This window comes from Monomorium pharaonis, chromosome 9 (assembly GCF_013373865.1).
Source record: "Monomorium pharaonis isolate MP-MQ-018 chromosome 9, ASM1337386v2, whole genome shotgun sequence".
Classification (NCBI taxonomy): domain Eukaryota; kingdom Metazoa; phylum Arthropoda; class Insecta; order Hymenoptera; family Formicidae; genus Monomorium; species Monomorium pharaonis.
This window is the reverse complement of record NC_050475.1, coordinates 17,821,825-17,842,735: the sequence shown is the minus strand read 5'-3', so window position 1 is coordinate 17,842,735 and position 20,911 is coordinate 17,821,825. Positions and strand designations below refer to the sequence as shown.

Genomic DNA, 20,911 nt, shown 5'->3' with positions numbered 1-20,911 from the left:
CTCGAGGAAAAAAAAACGTAGCCAATTTATGTCCAGAGAGGAAGAACGGGTCTTAGTTGGAATTAAAAATCTTTTATCGACTCATCGTCACGCTTAATTTGACTGGAAATGCCCCCGAATACGCTCGTCGCGCGAGAGCGTGCGGGGACAATTGAATTAAAAAAGCTCACGTACGGCCGTCTCTCTCCGGTGAATCGAGAGAGGGAACACGTCGTTTCTCACGGTTACAGATAAACCGTCATATCGCATTCCTCGACATGACGGTTCGGCGTATCGATTATCGATCCAGGGGGGGATGGGGGGAGGGGGGGACGACGAAAAAACCGCGGGCGCCGCGCCGCGCCGGTGTCGCGACGCGACGCGTCGCGTCGCGCAGGGAACTCCGACAGATTTGAATCCTAACGCTAAGTTATTCGCTTGTCAGCGCGCTCCCAAGAGCGTCGCGAATAGAATATGACGCCCACTTGTACAACCCATCTCTACATTCATTCCCATTTTTACTCCCACGCCCCGTCCATTCCCATGCAAGAGCGAGCCGCGCATGTCTCTCTCATCTCCGACGACCCGTTCGGGGGCGTTTCTCTCTCTCTCTCCCTCTTTCTCGTTCGTCTCCTCCGCTCGCCCTATCTCCATCTCATTCCCTCTCTATCTCTCGGGAGAGATTCTCCCGAAGCAAAAAAGTCCCAGGGTCCGGGGCCAAGATAAGACATTCGGGCATGCAACCCGGGCGTGAAACGACCCGATCGAATGTCCCGCGCTGGCGTAAGCTCGTTCGCCGTCCTCTCTTCCTCGCTTCACGACGAGGAGAGATGCCCGATAAACCTTTATGTCGCCGTTCCTCCTTCGTGCGCCACCACCAGCAGCAGCAGCAGCAGCCCCGGAATATGGGCGGCGTGTGCGCGCGGAATTTATTGGAGAGCGCGCGCCGCAACGCGAACGAGACTCCGCTCGCGGCCCGCGTTTCGTTTTCCGATAATAACCGGATGTACGTTCAAGCACTGTCCCGTGCACCCGATTACAACGCAGCGACACAGCGTTATGTATGTTAAATTGCCTCGAAATTCTATTCATTTGTCCGTTTACGTTTGGCCCTCGTTGACGGGATTTTCGGCGCCCGTCCCATATGAATACCAGCAACCGGGCGACCGAAACGACGGCGGGCGCGCAAAACGAAATTCAGTTAATTTACGATAATGTATAATTACAACTATTATTAATCTATAATACAGAATACAAATTGCGCATTGAATCACGGCACGCACGTACGTGCACACACGCGTGCGCCAGGACGGATTGCAAAGGGCCAGAAAGTTGGAATATGAACACGATCCTCTCTTTCATTTCGGTAACACCGGTTCATTATCCGTTCCCCCCAGGTCCATTTGGAGCCAAATCAATTAAATTAGATTGTCCCCGGAAAGCGATCCTGTGAAAGCAGCAATCCAATACATCCGTATTATCCTTGGTGTTCTTAAATCAATAGCGGAATCGAGTGGAATTAAGATCCGCGGACATCAAAAATAACAGTGGCGAGAACGGTGAGTTGAATCGACTCGTTTCAACAATTTAATTTAAACGATTAATCTAAGTCAAAGAGAGAGAGAGAGAGAGGGAGAGAGAGAAAGAGAGAGTGAAGGCGACGGCCGGCACAGCAGCCGTCTATTTCGAGTAAATAAATTAACATTTTTTTGTAGTTCGCCCCATGTAATAACGTCTCGAGTTCGAAGGGAATAACATTTCACGACGCGCATATGAATCCTTTTCCATCCTTTCGAACGGACACACACTTTAAACAACGCCCACGTAACGCGATACAGAGCCTACCCAAAAACGGTGGACGTGTTTTTGTCCCATTCACGGCTCGGGCTCGAATGTTTGTACAGCAGAAGCGCAGGCCCGGGTGGATCCGTTACAAAGGGATCGGTTCAATCCGTTTTGAAACGACGGCGATCGAGATATTGCCCACAAGAATCTGGGGGGGGGGGACCTCGCCCCGGAAACGCGTCTGCGACGGGCGAGCGTCTCGTTAGCGAGAAACGTGCCGAGCGTATTTCGGCACGTTTCTCGCGAGAAGCTCTCCTCGCGGCAACGGCGCAGAAGTGCCTTACGCGAGCGGCGAAATTCCAGTCTTTCGGAATCTTTCGGAGCGAGCAAGCAAGCGAGGCGGGCGTATTTTCTCCCGAAACGGCACGCTCCCCTCCCCCTCCCTCGGGTGCCGCGCTCTATTTTCAAGAGCGACTGAGAAAGGCCAAGGAGCAGGAAGAGGTGATCCATGCCCGCCATTGTTACCCGACACTGGGAACGCTCGACGGGAATAGAACATGGAAACCGACTCGCCTGCAGAGCCATCGCTCGCCTCCTCCTCCTCCACCTCGCGGCCGCCCACGCGCGCTTTTGTCGCCGCTTGCGACGCGGCAATCCCCGGCGATTGACACACCGCATTGTTCACGACCGCGAACGGCTATAATTTCATTCGTTCCTCCGCCGCGGATCCCTTACTCCCGTGATGAGAATGTCGAAGCGTGTGCGCGCCCCCGGTGCCCTTACTGTCCGCTCTCGTGGGACGAAGAGGTGTAACCCTTTATGCGAGGGTTTCCTTCGGTTATCTTTGTCAACACTTTGCCGACAGGAAGTAAAACTAAATGGTATGTTACATAGGCACAATGACTAATTATGTAGATTACAGTGTTGATTATTCATATTTGTGTTAATGTGATATTTAAAATTCCATTTATGACTTTCATCGAAGATTTATATCAAAACATTGTGTTTTCAAATTAAGGGAACTGTATATACTCTGCAAGTCCTTAGGTCCTTCCAAAGAACTTGTAAGAGTATATATTCTTGAACCTAAAAATATATTCTTGCCGACAAACTTTTTGGACAATAACATTCTACAAATTATTTATATTCATTTGATGTTCATTTGACGTTTGTAATAATTATATTTCATAATTTAACATTGCCAGTATAGTGTTTGGTGTTCAAGTTTTAACATCGTAATATTTAAATAATGGATGAGGCAGACATTGGTTAATAAAGTTGTTCATAGAGTTAACTTAGTTGTCTCAGATAATATGCATGTTTTTTTTAGATCAGTATTTATAGTTTTTATTATCGCTCACTTTTTCTGATCTTCATAATTTTATAAGATTTAATACTGCAATATTACATTTTATATTTATGAAAAATCAACGCTAAAAATAAAATCTCATCTTATTATCTATGTATATAGAAATTAAGTAAATATTTATTACATTTGTCAAGTTTAGAAAATCCTTTTACCGTCTAGTTAAAAAAAAGATAACTATAACGGAGAAAAACAAGAGAAAAATTCTCAAAATACCACGTCTACGATGTAAAATATATGCTTTAAAATACATAAAATTTATAATAACCTATTAAAAGTATACGTGCGCCGAATTTGCAGAAGAGATTAAAATAGCAACGTACCCGTCGCGATCGCGTCGTCAAAGTATTAAAATTTCAGAGAGTTCTGATCTTTTATCAGTACTTTTAGATATATTTTTTACTCGCTTTAATCCCGCGTAATAACGGTTTTACGTCGTTTTTATGATCATCGCAAGCATCGGGAACTCCATAGGCACAAACCTAAAGGGTAGGTTCACAAATAATCGAAGACAATAAGATACTCGGAGCGAGTGACCCCAGACTTCGCCCCCTACCACCCCTCCCTCAACGGCCGGGATATATTAGAAAGAAGAAGGAAATAAACGCTCACCTTAAGTATAATCGAACGACGAATATCATTGTTGATGCGGACCGGCTAAGGACGTGTTTCACATCCTTTCTTTCGCCGACGCTCTGTCCCTCTCTCCATTCCCGTTTTGTTCGCTCGCGGACGCGTTCCGTCGCAAAAACGTTATTTGAAAACGGCTCCCCCTCCGAGACCGGGGTCGGCTGATTGGGGTGCGCTATGGCGAATGAGGGCCACTTGTATTCAAATGTTTCACGACCCTTTCCCCCCTTCGGCCGGTCTTACGACCGAACGAAGCGCCCCGTGGCACGGAAGTGTGCGTGCGCGAGCACGTGGCACGTACGCGTGTTCCAACGCGTGTATGTGTGTTACGTCGGTAGGAGTATAATTACGCGTGTGTATGCGTATGCGTCGGCGTATTCCGTTCCGTGCGATCGCGCCACAGCGTGGTCGTGGTCTGGTCGGACGTCTACGTGTGTATCGCGTGCGTGCGTGCGTGCGTGCGTGCATGCGAAGGCGTACCAGCCAGATCTCGCGGAGAAAGGCCGCCTGGCGCCGCGCGTATTCCGGCGACAACGTCCGTGACGGTGGTGGTAGTGGTGCGAGCCCGAATTTTATGATTATGTTCTTACGTATAACTCCCCCGCCCCCTCGCGACGTACATATATATACACTCCGGGTGTAATTAAACCGGGAAATATTTAACTCGACGTGCCTCACGCGCGCGACTATGCGACTACACGGCTCTCTCTCTCTCTCTCTCTCTTCTCCCCCCGTGTATCGCGTCGCGTCGCGCGCGGGGTATTTCGTGAATTCGCCGTATAATGTAGGGCTCGGGTGACACGTTGTACACAGGGCTCTGCTTTTCCGAGAGGCGAGAGCCCCCGCGCGCCGTTGTATACGCAATTTATTTTCGCCGGAATTCTCATCCGAGGCAGAAAGCGCGCTAAATAAGAGGCGAGTCCCTCTCCTTCGAAAGTACAAGGTCCCGCGACGCTTGTTCCGGATAACCCGCGTGAGTTATCTCACGATACGCAAAAAGTATAAAGCTTTCGACGCGGAGCCAAGAAACGCGGCGCTTTTTGCGTCGTGTGTCCGTTATCGGATGACGCTGCCTTAAAACGTGTTTTTTTTTTTTCCCGTTGTGACATATGTCCTCTCCGATTTTAAAAGGGATTTTAAAAAAGCGTACAAACTGTCAGATTTTTACATCGAGTCTCTCGAATCTTGCGTTGCACCGAATTTTCCGACACCTAGTATATAACACGCCTGCTAGACTCTCGACCGTGGTACCCTTGTCACCGAGAAAAGCACTACACGTTCCATCTAATTGTATCCTCCCCTGGGCTCCTTGCCAGCGATTATGGGAGATAGAAAGCAATCCGCAATTTTCAGGAAGTTCGAAATACAATACAATTTCTGCCCCGGCGCACGTAGAGGAAAACCGTAAGCTTAATCCGGCATAGGGTACAATATCCCTGGTTTGCGGCGGAACGACCGCAACGGAATTCAAGGCTGATTAATTTGGAGAGAAAGACAGAGGAAGAGACAATTTTAAGAATTAAACTAATAATTACAATACGTACTTTCAAGCGCGTGAAAATAATTCATTTCAGAGTAATATGTGTGATAAAGCGTATGAAAGAGCATGAAATAAAATACTTAATAGCGCGAATTCTCAAGATTAATTAACGTCCGAAAATTTTAGTATAGAAAAAATATCAATATCATACACGGAGAGAATTTTCTCTTAAAATTCACCCTCAAAATCTGATAATTGTGGAATAATGTGTAACCTCGAGGAATTTTACTATGCTGTTTAGTAAAATTTACTAAAAATATACTATTTATTATACTTTCAGTAAAATTTATTAAAAGCATAGTAAATTTTATTAAAAAGTATAGTAAAATTTCTTGAAGTCACACATTATCTCACAATTATCAGATTTTTAAGAGAAAATTCTCTCCGTGTAATAGCTTTCTAATTTATGAGAAAAACCAATCAAAGCTGTCGGTCTAAGATATCACGAAAATTCGCTCAGATCATAGCCACGCTTACCGTCATTTATTATTGATTTTCGCAGCTCCGGGTGATATCGATCTTTGCCGCTTGGCTAACTTTGTCTTGCTATTTATGGGGAAGGAACTTGACAATTTCTAATACGCGATCGCGTTTCGAAAGGCAATGCACCCGGTAAATGACAGAGAACGCAGAACGCTTTCGCACCACTGCCTATTATTCGTTCGAATAACTCGTTCTGCACGAATGACAACATGGTGATTGTGTGGCGTACACCCACAGTGGCGTGGTACACCTCCCGAAAAACGTATATACTGACCGCGGAACGTCGAACGTCAAGGCCAGGCCAATTTGTTACCACGAATTGTTTACCACAAAATATTTAAACGTAAAATAGAATAAACGTATAACGTTGAATATTCTGGTTCAGATCGATTCCAATAAATGAATTATTCTCGCGCGCATTAAATTAACGATAAAATTAACGTTAAATTTAAACCATAAAGTTGATTTATATATTACTGTATCTTATAAATCTTACTTTATTAAAATAATATTCATATAAATTAATTAATTTACTATGATAAATCTATTCTGAATGTAAAAGCAATCGTAGAAATAATTGTATAATTTGATAATTAAATCACAAAATAATATCAACATGGAAGAAGTCATGTTAACTTTCATTTAATAATTTATTATTAAAATTATATAAAATTTCTCGAAAATGAAGATAGATTTTTACTGTTTCAAATGTAATATCATATTTAATGTAATAAAAACATCAATATTATTAATGTTATCAAGATTGTCAAAAATCAACATTATCAATGTTATTAATATTCTAATTGTTACAATGTAAATAGAAACTAAAAGATAAAGTCAACGACAAACACCGATATGTTATCTGTAAAAATTAATAATTATTCGATACAAGCGTAAACAACAGTATTTACACTATTTACACTATTAGCTACAATTACAATCGTTTATAATTATGAGAGACAAAATTATAAAATTTTGCGATTGTTTCTTTCAATAAAAAGATACGAAATAATATTCACTAATTGTGTTAAATAAATAATAATCATGTTTTAATAAATTGCTTTTAATATATCGAATAAATATTGCCTGTATTGAAATTCCATATGACTTTCCGCGACTTCTATAAAGTACTTATTGAGAAAAGCGAATTTACTTTGCATCGTGGAATGTGCTCGTCCCTGAGATTCCCAGTATTTCACCGCGTAATCGCGAGCGTTAAACGGCGTCAATTAGATTGCAATCAATTAGTAACGAGTCTAATCGTGATAATCCCCGAGATTTTTTCAAGGAAAAGAGAAAGAGAAAGAAAGAGGGGCATTACAACCGTTCCCGGTGTTCTTAATCTGACGAATCGCTATTCACTCCGAGGAAGCGCTTAATTACTTCTCCGTAATCAACAGTTATCGCGAGATTCGCGGAACGTTACGTCCGTTCATTCAGCTGCTATTGAGCCGCCCGTTACACATAGATCTTCAGCGAATGGCGATGTCTGACTTCTACAATATTGTCGTTATTTCCACTAACCCTCCCCACGCTCGTTGCAATTATCGTCATTACTGCAGCATAATCGAAATGCCGGTGTAACATACACGGCTCAGCCGAATAGAGGGGTTCCTCTCGCCTAAACTTATATTTGCCACCTCGCCTGGCTCGTATACCCTCTTTCTCATTTTCTGGGTAATCTTGTTCACGCTCTTCTCCTCAGGCCTGCGCACGCACCCCCGCACACATACACAAATATATATGTACACGTACACACATACGCGCAGAGAGAGAGAGAACACATACATTGTAATCTTCGTCATGGTCCGCCGACCAATCTGCCGTAAATTCACCAAAATGTAACGTCAAGCGGCAGATACGCGGACGACCCCTTACCCGACGCACTTAGCGCATTAACGCCGAGGAAAATTAGTACAGACGAGCACGCGGGCGAAGAACGCGCGAGGCGGCTATTATTTGCGATTATAACACCTATACTTAATGCGGACAAATTATAGGGAGAGAAGACCGGATGAGCGTGGTGAAAATAGGAAGTATCCTCTCTTCGCTGCACGTGAATCGTACGGTGTTATTATCAATTATAAATAAACGTCATTATTAGCGTTTAGCATATAGGAGACGCTCGTACTGACTATGCCGAATTCCGTTGATTCAAAACTGCAGCGTTTGCGGATGCTTTTCCTCCCCGGACATGTTTTTTAAAAAGGCGTTTCTATTCCGCAGATTATTATTATTATTACGTGTAATTCGTCATCCCTTGACAGCAACGGAATACAACTCCGGAAATAATATCGTAGGAAGGAGAAGGGAATAAACAATATAACGTGTACTTCAGAAATTTAAATTAATCCTGTCGCTTCAATAAGGAGGTTAATGCGACTTCTTATCGTTCCATTTATACGGGCTATCATCTACAAGACGATTTATTTGGCGCCGAGTCGAGCCGCGACTAGACGGAGGAATTAAATATTCGTGATGCGCGCGAGAAAGCGCATGCATCAAAACCGAGATAAAGCCGAAGAGACACGATGTAAGCGATTAATCACGAGCCGAGGGCTCCACGAGTCCCTCCAATCGCGGACCCCCCGACGCCTACGACGATGACGACGACGTCGACGACGATTTCTTTCGTAACCGCCAAAAGGGAATCTACAATATATCACTGATTAGTCTACCCGCGGGATCCCGGATAAGCGATAGAATAGAATAGCTGTTCCGTTACGTAACCCGGAGATTCGACGTAACAGGAAAATGGCGCCATGCACTCTCTCTCACTCTCTCTCTCTCTCTCTCTCGCTCCTCGCTGATAGTGAACGAGAGGATACCACAGGGTTGGGCGACCTCGTCGAGTTGAGCCGACTCGACCCCGACTCGATTCGACTTCGGTTCGAATCGGCCGATTCGATTCGGTACGGCTTTGCTAGTCGAGAAACTCGGGATCCGACTATATACGACCGACTGCATACGTATTAAATAAGTCGGGGAATACGAAGGGGAAGAGAGAGAGAGAGAGGGAGAGGGAGAGAGAAAGAGAGATGACAGCGTGGTTACCTCGTTAGAGGTACCCAAGTCGCGCGCGGAAGTTCGGACTATCGCGTTACTACCCTCCGCGGTGTTCACGTTTGTTTTGAGCTTTCGCAAGCTCCCCGCCGCTTCGAGCAATAGAATGAAATTCTCCCCGCGGGCGGCTCTCACGCCAAACTTAATTTGGCCCCACAGCCACCATTTTGTCGCTCGGTTCCCGCGAGGGTGTCGGCGGGGGAGAGAGAGAAGGAGAGACAGATAGAAACAGCAGGAGAAGTTCTTTCTCTCGATTCTATTTCTAAGGAAATGATAATCGGGAAACAAATTTTCTCCCCAAATGTGATCATATGTCGGTTTATTTTGAGCTTGTTTCAGTAATATCAGGGAGGGTGAATGATATCACTTTGATAGATGGTGCACGATGCAGGAGGAAATTGGCACGGGATGAAAGAGAGATGTTCGTGCATGTGCCAATTTTTTCCGCTCCTCTGCGGAGCTCTCTATTACCGTACGGAATTTCTATCCTCCCCGGAGCCAAGGAATTACTCAAGTAGATTGAGGGATTTGTACGTCGGAAAATATGGAATCAATTAATTATCACTTCTCGGCCCGCCCACGTTGGGGGGGCTCTCGTGCGGATTAGCTAAATAGATTTAAGGATTTCTAAGATTAGAGATACGAAACTGATTAATAATCATCACTTGCAGCCAATTTCGGCTCTCGAGAATAAGAAAAAATGCATTTATGTGTAACGCGTATGTATCATTAATATTAATATTATGATAATATGGCTCTGGCAATAATTAAATAACATATATTCTGCTATTGTAAACACAAATTTATTTAAAACGTAGTTATATATTTATCTCGCGTAATCCCGAATAAGACTTTGTATAAATTAACGCTGATTGCAGATAGAGAAAGAGATGCTTTGAATATCGCAGTCAAATTTTCATCAGAATCGATAAATTATAAAGCTCACGTCAATGAATCTGAGGTATCTCGCAGACTGCCATTACATTTGTATCTCTAACGAGAACAATAGCAGTTGGAGAATCGCGCGCGGGAACGATCACGCGGTGACCAGATGACGAGAGGGGAATGGACGTCAAGGGGAGGCGGGAGATGCGAAGGGGGGTAATCCAGCGCTCGGATGAAAACGAAAGGAAGAGTGAATCGTCGATCGGATCGGATTCCGCGATTCGCCGATCGGCGATTGCAAGTATCGCCGGATCAGTCCGAGAGAGCGAGAGAGAGAGAGAGAGAGAGAGGGGGGGGGGAGCGAATAAAAAAGGGGATGCAAAGGGGACAGGAATGACGATAAAACTCGCTCTCGCGCCGCCGAGTCGTTGCAGTGGCGCGGGGCTCTCGACGAGTACAGAATATCAGCGAGAGAGCGATGGATTAAAAGCTGCAAGAGATCCCCACCTTTCGTCGGCTTGTCCAGGGCATAGGTAAAAAGAGAGAGAGAGAGAGAAAAAGAGAGAGAGAGAATGAGCGAACGAACGCCACGTCGCGCGACGCGGCGTCGCGACGCCCCACGCCGCTCCGCTCCGCTTTGCTCCGCGCGTCGGCTAATCGATACACGCGCGCGCGCCACGCAAGAGACTAGCGAGCGAGCGAACGAACGAACGAGCGAGCGAGCGGCACGGCGCGTGAAAGAGGGTGTCTAGGTGTTATTTTATCCCGGGTCTTTTCGGGCAGTGGAGAAAGAGCGAGACGGGAAGGATCGAGGTAAAAGCTCGGAGAGAGAGAGAGAGAGAGAGAGAGAGAGAGAGAAGAGAAGAGAAGGAATAGGGGAGTTCAGGGAACAAACGCCCGGCAGCGCGTGTGCGCCTAATTGACGAATTCCGCTTGGAAATTTTTGCCGCGCCATACGCGCTTAATACGCGCGCGCCGAAGAACGCGGACGAAATTTCACGAGGAACAACAATGATGACAAAATGCCGATGACGACGACGACGACGATGACGACGACGACGACGACGACGACGGATGATGATGATGATGATGATGATGATGATAGTGATGACGACGACGAGGACGATGACTACTAATCAAATCGTAAAATCCTCTCTTTTTCTCGGATATAAACGTGATATCGTGCGAAAATGCATCGCGTTGCATCAGGTTTATCTAGCGCGCTGCTAACGAGCACCGCTTCGTTCGTTGCTTTTCATTATCGCAGTAGATTCATTCTCTCTCGCTCTCCTACCTTGCCTTGCCTTTTCTCTCCTTCGCTCTGTCGTTTGTGCAAAACGTTTGCAGATATATCGGTATAAAGAAGTTTATTAACCCGCGTGACGCCTGTATGAGGTAACTGCGCAGCGCTCTCGTGGATCGTATAAGTAGGGAGAAATTTGTACAGTCATCGAGCGCCAGAGTTTTGCCAGCGTGCAAAACCTAAGCGAAACCGCGAACCAGGTCGCATCTGGTTTTATCGATTTTGTAACATTAGCTGGAATATATTTCTACAGTGTATTAAATATATATATATATATAAATCATACGTAATTTAAGTCGCATGCTTTAAAACCTTTGTAAATTACAGTTATCCGAATGTATATAAATTTTTACAAATCCATGCTCCGAGTACCTCTCTTATGGATCTCTCTTATGTATTTTGCATTAATAATTGTCCGATTTAATATTTAAAGAAAATCCCTATGCTATCATACATTTGCATCTTTATTTATGTTTTTCATACCTTTTGTAATTTGTTGTAATTTTGTGAGAGTACAAAAAATTGAAGTACGTTACATTGAAATATTAAAAATTAAGTTTTCACGTGACACCCAACTCAAAACGCGTAAACCATGTTTCACCTCTGGAAATATCAATCTCAATTTAGTAAGATCAACGAATCCCAGATGTAGTCCGAAATTTTTAGAGCTAAATAACTGCACTCGCGGAAATGCAATTATGCGCGATCCGAATTGAATGCGATAAAACCAATTAGATGCGAATCGGTATAAAATCGACGTCCGCTTAATGCAATGGCTCGCGGTATTAAATAAATCCGTGTAATCCGATGTTTCCGTACGAATTGGACAACTAAATTGTATAGGCGGGCGGGTAGTTCGTAAAACGCATAATAAAATGTGGTAAATAATTACCGCGTTGCCGCGCGCGGCTCATTGTTAATGTTAAACGGCTCGGCTCGGCGCGGCCGCCCGCCGCGCTAATTCCGGATGCGCACGCGAAATTTCGCGGTGGGGACCGCCCCGCGTTTACGAGCAGCGCCCGAAAGGAATTCCCGACAGGAACTGGGCGTTATCGCCGGCTGTTTATACAGTTGTCGGACAAACATCACGGAATCTTTACCCCAGTCTCGTCGCGCGGAAAGTAGTTGAGAAAAGTTCCGCGCGTTCCGGAGTGATGCAGTTAGGGGTGATGCATCCGAGCGCGATGCCGCTTCCCCCTCTCGCCCCTCAGCCCTCCATCCTCCTCCCGTCCGAGTCACGCGTGAGATTCGTCGGATTTACCCGATCGATATACGTTCGTTAATTCGTCTCTCGGCTGTTTCACGCTAATGAAATCGTAAACCCGGCACTTCGAAGTAAGTAAGTAAGATAAACAGGCTGTAATTTTGAACGAGTCGCATCGTAAAGAGGATGCTCGCGAGAAAGAGAGGAGGCGTATGTACTTGTGATGCACTCGAGTGCATCATGTGCACGCTCGATTACGACGCCAGCCGGGACGTGAGGCACGACGACGGAAGAGGCGAGAGAGGAGACGCGGAGAAGCCGGGGAATTATCATAAAGTTTTCCGCAAGTGAACGCCCGTCGAAGGAACGGAAATCGCGCGACAAGATTACAGATTCACCCATCCGCCGCCGTGAATGTTCCCGCGTCAGGAAAATCGCGCCATTGTTCGGCGCGGTGCAGCGTCATCGGAGAGACTTCGCATTCATTGCCAAAATTTTGTCAACCCCCGGAGATGCGGGCGAAAATATGGCAGGGTGAAGAAATACAGCACGCGGCTGTGGAAGGAAAAAAAAATCCTAGGTAAACCTACGAAATGCATTTTTAGTAATGATATTGTTGAGACATCTTTGGTTGTTATAAACAAATATCGTAATAATAACAAAATTATAATATTAACAAAACGTTTGGTAATAATTATGAACACTTCGTTATGATTACATTATTTTGTTATAATTATACCTTACGTTTAGTTGAAACTATTTCACTAAGATCTTGGGTAATTTTCACCAAGGCTGGACTATTATAGCCAAGTCCTTTCTTTTCAGTGTGTGTACTTAAAAAACATACAGTAATTATTCTTTAAATATATATTATACACACACACATTTATATGTGCAACGTGTTGCAATCGCAACGATCATATTCGCGTCTTCCGGCAGCTATTATTCATCATAGGTAATAGGAAACAAAGGCGAACGAAAGTTAACCACTGGTCCAGCAGTCAATCGCTGCTGGCCCTCTGACGAGGGAATAATTTTCGATTTGGGCGCGGGTTAACAAAGAGCAGCGCGCCGAGCGCGGCGGTTTGCCTTCCAAAGGGAAAATACGGGCCACGGCGGAACTTGTCAAACCGGCGAGCGGGCGGCACGTGTTGTAAAGAGCGCAAGGTTATAACCATTTAATAGCCCGGCCAATAATGAGGGTTGCGTCCGGGTACGCATAGTTCGTAGTAATATGGACTGGGTCGAAGAAAAAGTGAGGAAACGGGGCGCGAGTGAAGCCTAGTGAAAGAGCCTGGCTTTCGAACGTTGGCCCGGGGGGGAAAACGAGTAGAAAGAGTGAGAGACAGACGACTGGGGAAGGGGGAGGGGGGAGGGGAGGAGAGTCAGGGCGGCAGACAGATGTATGCACCACGTGGCGCGGTACGTGTCGGAGGCACAGAAAATGGGGTGCACCCCGAATAGTCCATTCGTTAGATCATACAGTAAGCTCTCTCCGCGCATTTGTTCCCGCTATATACCTTCATCCCGTTTTCCTCCTCCTTGGTATGCATGCACGCATGCATGCATGCATGCATGCAATGCGAAGGGATCGAAGGGGACGACCTAACTTGCGAGGTAAGTGAAAACCGATAGAGTTTCTAACGTGATGTATAATTATTCGCGAACGGATTTTAAAGGGGCCGCCGCCGCCGCCGCGGACGCCGAATATAAAATACGAGCGGAAACGCTCGTGTGAATATCGAGATTTGAACGTACTTTTCGTCATATAACAGCGGTACGTAATTACGGCAGACGTAATTACAGTAGCGATATGTGTCAATATTAACGAATAAATCATTTATGATATGTCAATTAATGTATCTTGATATTAATAAATATCATTTAACGTATTTCGCAATAATTTCCAGTGCGGTGAATAAACCGGTCGATCGGTGAAGCTGTAATGAAGTTGAACAAACGGAAATAAAATTTTCAGAAAAAAAAAAGAAGAACGAACGATATTATATATCGGTATCATAAAATAAAGAATTAAACTCGATAAAGCTTTCACACAGAGTCTTGCTCTCTTTCCCTCTTTTTTTTTTTTTTTATTATTTCCCGCCCCTTCTCCAATTTCCTTTCACATTCCAATTCCCAATTGGTTTTACCGTCTCTCTGCATCAAATCAATTACCGTCAGACCTATAATTGCCTGTCACCGCCTCCGTCTACGATTTCTTACAAAGGGTGTTCCCCGTGTTCCCGACTATAGTCTTTTTCGTGACATCGGTTAAACTTCGTTTACCTGTAAGTGCACCTATTAAGCCGTAATATATCCCGCATTCTAATGAGAGACTCCGTGTAAAACACGCCCAAAGCACTACCAACTTTCAAACGTGATTTTCCGGAATACGTTCTCACAAAAAGAAATTACGAAACTTCGTCAACAATTTTCCAACAATTCACACAACCGTTCTCAACCTTTTTTTTATATATGTATATTTCAATCTACATGAAACTCGTGAAAGTGCAGAATTTTAATTTTTATCGGCGACGCCGGGAGCTACGGTGCGGAAAGCTCTATCGGACAGGCTGACTGTTGCACAAAGACGTGTGAAACCAAGAGTGTGACACCAAGGGCACGTGAAAGCGTCAAACGGAGACAGAAGCTTCAGCGGCACGATTCATTAATCCCCCTCGAGCTTTTTCCATTTTATTGGCAGGACAAACGCGCCGCGTCACATCCGACGTTGTCGCACGGCTGGAAAATTATTATCTCAATAGTCCGATGAATAATCAGCCGGCGGCGACGCGTCGCGCAGTTTTTAACAATCGTCCGTCCGCTCGTCCGCCCGGTTATATACCATACATCGACTCGATATGCTGGCGAACGAACCAACCAACCAACCAACCAACCAACCAACCAACCAACCAACCAACCCGAGGTGACGCTCCACTAAATACGTATCTGTCTCCGTGACGGTCCCGATATCGCCGTCGCGAGACGAGCCGGAGGAGACAGGAGGCACGTTAGCCTTAATGAAGATTAAATAGCAGCGACATTATACCTATTACCACCTATTTACTCCAATTTATCTTCATTTTCTCCCGTTTATTCTTTGGCGCTCTCGACTCCTTCCCCCCCCCTCCCGCCCTCATCCTCGTCACCAACGTCGACTTCAGCGTCGTGAGGTGCGCGATAGCGTCGCGTTAAAATAAACAACCCGAGAGTGGACTCTCCCCCCCCTTCCTTCCCGCTTTTGATAACGTTTAAGGGGAATAAGGACTCTCGCCGGTCGGCATGCTAATCCGTCAAAATTCAGTCACATTTATCACGGAGGGAAAGGGACGGTTCAATTTTCTGTCGTCGGACACGCTTGGCACGAGCTTCGTTGGCTGGTTTGTTCTTCGAACACGCTGGGTACCGTAAAGTTGGGAAACGTCAAACTTGAGACGTGTATACTTAAGGAAGAAAGAAACGGCCGGGCTAGAAGGTTTTTCGTCCTCTTTATCTTTACTCTCTCGTTTTAAATCATTTGGGAAAGCGAGGAAGCAAAACCTTAATTCAAATCGAAACATCCTCCCTGCGTATATATATATATATATATATATATATATATATATATATATATATATGTGTGTGTGCACGTTCGCGAAGCATAAACTCAACTGTTTTTTGTACATTTTTCATCCGTAACATGTTCCAACTTCGATAATTATGCCGCCGGAGCTCACAATTCGCCGAGTTTGCTTAATTTCGAAACCGTATACTCTTTTACTTCACCTCTCGTTTCCCTTTATTTCAGCTTTTAGTTTCGCCGCGACGCAAACCAACTTCCGCCCAAGCCAATTATAAATTTGTAAGATATGCCGAGGGAACATTTCTTTATATTCCCCTATTAGAGGGAGAGCATCTCGGATGTGCGGTAGGGGGCTATCTCTCGTACGACGTAACGCCGTGCACCGCGCGTCTCTCGCGTCCTGTCGTCTAGGGATAATCTAGCTACTAGTCAAGCGGGATCATTCTCCATATCGTTTTAAAAATATATATCTGGGTCATCCGCGCACACACACACACACACACACACACGCCTGTCGCGTTTCTCGGATACACGAAAATGACTCCGCTCGCAACAACTTTATTATAACTGCAAAAGTGTATCGAAAGACTCTTAATAATTATTCAGCCGGGAAATAAATCACTGTCGCAGTGTGATAAATATGTTACTTGATTTGAAAGAATAAGGCAATACTGTGCGTAAGCATATTTCACGGCGATAAATTGCTCATCGATGCTGAACGTAGACAAACTACGCGTATCGACGCGGAGGATATTAGGAAATTTTACGGCGACAGGTACACATTTATCAAGAGGCGATGCAGAAGCGATATTATTATGTAACGAGTGCTTGCGTTTGGGATATATTTCAGATAGAGAACGACAAAGTTACTTGCACATCATTAACCGGTATCTATGCAAATTTGGTGAAAGTGTGACGATTACGTCATCGCGCACGTATTGTGAGACACAATGGGAAATCGATATATATATATATATTATAGCCCACGTTACAATCGCAGACTAGAGAACACGGCCGAGTAGATATAAATATTGTAATCCCTTAAGCCTTATGAATGTTTCTTAAAACATTCCGAAATGGAATGTTTTGAATGGGGAGAGAAAAAAGAACCGGTCCCGCTAACAGGTTCCCAGAAAAAGAGCTCCGGCACGTCCGTGTTGCTGCTCCGCGCGAAAAAAAAAATGGGCGTAGCGGCGCCCATGGTCGAGAGCGCGCCTTATGGGCGAGCGAGGTACACGACTATTGTGCGTAAGCTCCCATTATAACGCGGTAAGCTATGCATTATACGGCGATAGCCCGGATCGAGAAGCCGTGTCCGCCTGTCTCCGCGGCGGCGTGCCGGGTCGCGTTCCGTATACAGTGAAAAGGGGGCTGGGGTGGCGATCTCCGGAGCCTATTTATATTGCGCTAGGAGTCGGAGAGAGCGCGGCTCGAGACTGCGAGAGAAAGACAGAGAGAGAGAGAGAAAAGGGAGAAAGAGCGACCGGCGCGAGCCACAGCAAAAACAACAAAGGGGCGCGAAAGAGGATGGCTACTTGGCGAATCTAGTTACCGAGAAAGGCGAGGCTCGCGATGCTTAAAATTGCGACGGAGGAGAAGGCGACAAAGCGTGAGAGAGAGAGAGAGAGAGAGAGAAAGTGTGTGTGTGTGTCTCGTCGTGTCTCTCTTCGCACCACTGCTTCTTTTTTTTTTTTTTTAAGGAACGAGCGAGGCTCGAATATTTTCCAATGTATAATTCCATCTCCCGGTTATAATTACTCTGCGGGACGAGAAGTTTAGTTTCTTCATTACGTAATGTTGAATTAAATTTCCCGTTCGTTGAATCGATATTCCCCCTGTTTTGTAAAAATAAGGTAAATCCTTACTCTCTTTTACGAAATTAATTTCACTTCATGAATAAAATCATACCAATTACTTTTGCGCCATTGTCTATTACCAATTTATTATTAATAATTAAAAGGAAATGAGAAAGGTCCGAGTACTCGCCAGGTTGTAATTCTATTAAAAGAGAAGCTGTTTTCTCTTTGTGTATAATATTAAATTAATTTTTCATCCAATGAATTGATTCTCTCTTTGTTTTATGTAATAAAATAAATCCACACTCTTTTACAAAATTAATTTCATTTCATAAATAATAATTACTCGCGGGGTTATTTTACGCAACTGCCTATTACTAATTTATCACTAATAATTAAACTGGCGTTTAATTTACAATAAATTATTACAGGAGATTCGAGATTCACGTTCTCTATCAATATAACAGAAAATCGGGACTAATCCGAGCAGATTCAGCTCCCACGGGCTGTGCACAAGGGCATTCTCCCCTCCTCTCCCGCTCTTCTCTCGCTGCGTTATGGCATCCGAATAATTATAGGACAGATGCCACGGCGGAAATTTTATTGCATACGCAATATCAATATTCTGGAGATTCCGGGGCTTGGCGGGATAGAACAGCGACCGCGCTCGCGCGCTCGCCCGGGCGTTCCGGTCCGTTTTCTGCTAAGCACTCCCATTACGGCTGCATATTTAACGTGCGCTGTCGCATAAATGCACGTTACGGATAGCTGCGCGTATTACAATAAGCAATTAACGAGCGATATCGTGTTCTATAAATTACGAGGCTCGGATGCATCGGCGTAACCGATGCTCGCGTACGCGAAACGCGAAACGCGCGCGGCGCGGCGGGCGCATCCCGCGTGATACGCGCGTGCAAGCGAGATGCACCGAGAGTATGCACCGCGCGGTTATATGTACGAACTCGAAATAACGAGCCCACGGAAAAGGGAATAACATGGAAGCGCGATCCGCTCTCGCATTATCGGGATTCTCCATTATCGTTCTTAATCTTCCGTAATGCGACGCGCGCGGCGCATTCGCGCGATTTTCTCTTTTCTCCGCTCCCCCACCCCCCCCCCTTCCCCTCCGGTCGACAGTCGTACGAGCTCCGTATCTCTTTGTCTCCGCGCGAAAATACACCGCGCGATTCCGCGGAATAAAAATGGAAAACGATTGAATCGCGAACGGGAACGTTCCGGATATCCAATAACCTGACATTCAATATCGCAACGTTGGAGAATCGGCCGAGTTACACAGATGTTTCCCCGACGAATATTCAGACGATTCCACAGAAAAAACGCTACATTGACTCCGGGGCACTAATTCAATTTGTATGGCATCTTTTCTCGAGATCATAATCGGGATTAGGCTGAGCGCGCGAGAGCGAGGCGACGGGGATGCTGCGTAAAAGGGGGGGCTACAATAGGCACGGGGGAGAGAGAGAGGTAGGGGGGGGGGGAGGAAGAGGGGATCTCCGGCCCGATGCGTTGCGTACACACGCGGACGGGCGAAGTGCATTCTTCGCCCAGTATAGCAGGCGTCGCTTGGTGTCGCATCGTCAGGCTCGTGGGTAGTAGAGGCGAGGTGAGGCGAGCGAATCGGTCGTTACCAACTAGCAAGCAAGCAAGCAAGCAAGCAAGCAGGCAGGCAGGCAGGCAAGCAGGCAGGCAAGCAGGCAGGCAAGCAGGCAGGCGGGTGGACGGGCATATACCACGGACGGGCAGAGGCGAGGGTGCGTCGCCCGGGATATCGATCGCCTCTAAACAAACATGGCTCGTTTTAGTCGAAGGAGTCGACTTCTATCCCGTATAAATCACGGTTATTCCTTCCTGCGCCCGTACGTACATACGGGGTGTCCGTTTTCGTTCGTTCGCTCGCTCGCTCGTTCGTGTGACACCGAGACACCGTCGCGTCATCGTCGTCACCGCCGTCGTCGCAGCCGTCGTTTTCACCCCTTGCCTCTCGCAACCTCGCAAGCGAATGAGCGTCGGAAAGTGAGAGAAGTCGTTTCGTGGCTCCCGCGGAGGGAAAGCACCGAGGGAGGGGGGGGGGTTGGGAGCACCATGGATGCAACCATTTTTGCCGTGGTGAGGGGAGGGGTTTATTCGTTCCCTTGTTAACACGGCTGAGAATAGATTGAAATGCACCGCGCGCGGAATTTGGCCGATAAACGCATTATGAAGGCACTTGCTTTCCGTTTGTAGTTTCGTGTTTAATTAGAACGTAAACGAGAAAGTAAATTACTTCTCTGCAATTTAAGATCGCAGTAGATTCGAGTAGTTCCTGAATATTTTGTCTTCCCGTTCAAAGTCTCGACCGTTGCCGTAATAAAGTAAAATTAATCTCTATTATTTGAGTATATTTTATAAAGGAGTGCAGGAGAAATGAGGGTGTGATTATTTTAAAAAGAGAGAAAGAAAGAAAGAAGGAACGAGAGACGGTGAGGAATGGCACTTCGAGATAAGCAAATGCACCGCGTATAAAATTATAAAGTCGTATATATAAAATTTAAAATTTCACCGTCGAGTATAAAATTACGTTTATTGATGCCTGCGTGCTCCCTTTTTACACATGAATTGTACTTACGCTTCAGCGATTTGTTAACTCAACCGATTTATCAACTAGCAATCCCTTGGACCGTAAACCGACATTGAAAAATTACTGGCGCTTGATCTTCGCGATAATGTACACAAAGAGCGGTATTATAACTGAGCGATTACAACGTTTTGTTTTATACACGTCCGTGAACGCGTAAGCGTTCCTTTTTAGCGAGTGCGAAAGATGAATCTCGCCGATTACGATTTCCATAAGGAAAGACCCCGAGGTATCTTATCGGTTACAAGATTAGGCTAATCGACACCTGTGCGGAAAATAATTACAGACCGGCGCGGACAACGTTTTATAGTCGCGTATCGCGACAATAGCTAATCCATACTGCGCCGGTTCACGCGAGAGTGCGACCGCCGGTCGATGCTGTCCGAGAAGGAGAGAGAGAGAGAGAGAGAGAGAGAGAGAGAGAGAGAGAGAGAGCTTTCACTCTCTCTGGCTTAAGCTTGTCATTCTTCGCGAAAACGTCGGACGTCGCCGTTTGATCGGCTCTCGGGAGTCTCGGGAATCCCTCGAGGCGAGAAGCCTCGTTTCACGGGGATTCGTTCCGAGTTTAACGAGCGGTCTCTCACTCTCTCTTTCTCTCTCTTTCTGACTCTGTATCGTGGTGTCTGATACGCTACCCGGTATAATCCGGGCGTAAAAAGGAGAAGACGGTCCTCACACTT

At 45.6% G+C, this 20,911-nt stretch overlaps 1 protein-coding gene across 1 annotated transcript in view; it reads right to left on the bottom strand.

The window, feature by feature from the left end:
* Positions 1 to 20,911, bottom strand: part of LOC105834058 (roundabout homolog 2) — a 99,690-nt gene that overhangs the window by 54,475 nt on the left and 24,304 nt on the right. The gene's annotated exons all lie outside the window — the stretch shown is intronic.